Source organism: Echinops telfairi, unplaced genomic scaffold, assembly GCF_000313985.2.
Source record: "Echinops telfairi isolate 266 unplaced genomic scaffold, ASM31398v2 ScPeMD7_11;HRSCAF=52, whole genome shotgun sequence".
Lineage (NCBI taxonomy): Eukaryota > Metazoa > Chordata > Mammalia > Afrosoricida > Tenrecidae > Echinops > Echinops telfairi.
In genome coordinates, this window is record NW_022103908.1 from 9,939,594 (window position 1) to 9,941,746 (window position 2,153).

Genomic DNA, 2,153 nt, shown 5'->3' on the forward strand with positions numbered 1-2,153 from the left:
GGGCCAGAGAGCACCTTCCCAGGCAATGCCACTGGGTGCACTAACTCAGAGCAAGTTGCTTGATGCTTGCCTAGCAGGAAAAATGCGTACTACAAAAGCTCTGCCCAGTGGAGTTTTTTCCAGTTTGGGGGGTACCCCTTTGTATTGTCCCTGGAGAAGGACACTATGATTGGTGAAGTGGAAGGGCAGTGAAAAAAGAGGAAGGCCCTGGACGAGATGGAGGGACACAGTGGCCGCATCAGCAGACTCAGGCAGAGGAACAATTGTGAGCATGGGGCAGGACTGTGCAGTGTTTCATTCTGGGGTGCATACGGTCGCTGTGGATTGGTGCCAACTCAATGGCATCTAACAACAACTGGCTACTCTGATCTGGATTCCTAGAGATTAGTTTTCATATTATTTTATTTATTCCTCTACCCCATGTGGTTTCCCCTTGGTTGAGTCTGGGTATGTGTGTGTGTGTACTTTAACTATGCAAAGAATGACGACAGGGTGGAATAGAGTGAAAAACCTAGAAATGTGATTCAAAACACAAGCTCAAGGTAGAAAGCTAAAACTGCTAGATGTCCTAAGCACATGAACATTCCTTTCTGCCTCTCTCCCACAGAGCAGCTGGTGGGCTTGAACCACCAGCCTTTCCATTAGCAGCCAAGTATTTCACCACTGTACCACTGGAGCTCCTTAAGAGAGAACTAGATTTGTGATGTTTTAGCATAGAAACATCAGTGCAGGCGATAATAAGTATTACAAGTGTACCACCCAGCAGAAATAGTTACCATCTGGTAAACCCACAGAGGCAGTTCCACCCTGCCTTATAGGGTCACTGGGAGTCAGAACTGACTCAATGGCAGTGAGGTTTGAGTTACCACCCAGCAGAAACGAAGCACACCATGTCAGCCTCCCCTCTTGAGGACCCTGAACCACTAGACAGAACAGGCCACAAAAGTCTGTGGAGTACTTTTTGTCTCTGCTGAGCAGCAGTAGGAAAGCCTGTGCTGTTTTGGTATCTCTGAGAAGGTATCAAGTGCCATGCTCATTGCTGCAACCACCCCTACACCCCATCCCCATGACTGCGTAAAGACCCTTGGTGGTATCCTCAAGGGCCACCATACCTGGGGTCCCAGATCACTACCACTATGCAGGATACAGTCCACCATGAGAGACAAAATCACCATCATGTAGAAGCTCCTCCTCAACATGCTTTGCATGGTCACGCTCATTTGTTAGTGATGTCATCTCCTTTGATGGCCAGTTTGCCCATTGAGGCTCCTAGCATGGAACACTAGGCCCCCAGGATCTCATAGTGGGCACATGCAGATGTGTAGACCATACCACATGCAGATGTGTAGACCATACCAAGGGTGTGCTGCCAATGCCCTTCTCCTCTGACAACCAGCAGATTTTATCTGGCTCCTGAAATAACACCATCAAGCTATGGAATACCCTGGGTGTTGGCTAGTACACCATCCAGGATGACAGCAACTCAGACTGAGCAGACTGGGTGACCCGTGTCTGCTTTTTGTCCAACAGCATCAATCCCATTCTTGTCTCCTGTGGCTGGGGTAACCTGGTCAAGGTGTGAAGCCTGGCTAGTTACAAACTGAAAACCCACCACATCAGCTACACAGGCTACTTGAACACTGTAACTATCTCCACAGAGGGACCCCTCTGTGTTTCTGGAAGCAAGGATGGCCACGCATGCTATCGGAGCTCAATGAAGGAAGTACCTTTACAGTCTTGATGGAGGGGAGGCCATCAATTTCCTTTGCTTCAGTCCCAACAGCTGCAGGCTCTGTGCTGCCACAGGCTTGAGTATCAAGATCTGGATCTTAGAAGGCAAGATCATCATTGATGAGCTGCACCAAGAAGTTATCAGCACCAGGAGCTAAGCCAGGCCACCCCAGGGCACCTCTTTGGCCTGGCCTGCCAGCCTGTTTTCCAGCTGCACAGATAACTGGGTGCAAGTGTTTTAGGTGACCATCAGTACTCGGTATTAATTTATGACAGAGCTTTTTGAAATGAAAAAAACTGGCTTTCTGGGGGGGAAAAAGGCCATCCATGGAACACATGTAGAAGCTTCCTGTGCAAGCTTCAGACTGTGTTAGTCTGGGGACTTTAGAGAAACAAATCCACAGAAATATAGGGCACAATCA

The 2,153-nt window shown here is 48.6% G+C and overlaps 1 pseudogene; it reads left to right on the forward strand.

The window, feature by feature from the left end:
• The first annotated feature begins 1,136 nt into the window (after positions 1-1,136).
• Positions 1,137-1,889, forward strand: LOC101643845 (annotated as a pseudogene).
• Positions 1,890-2,153: the final 264 nt, after the last annotated feature.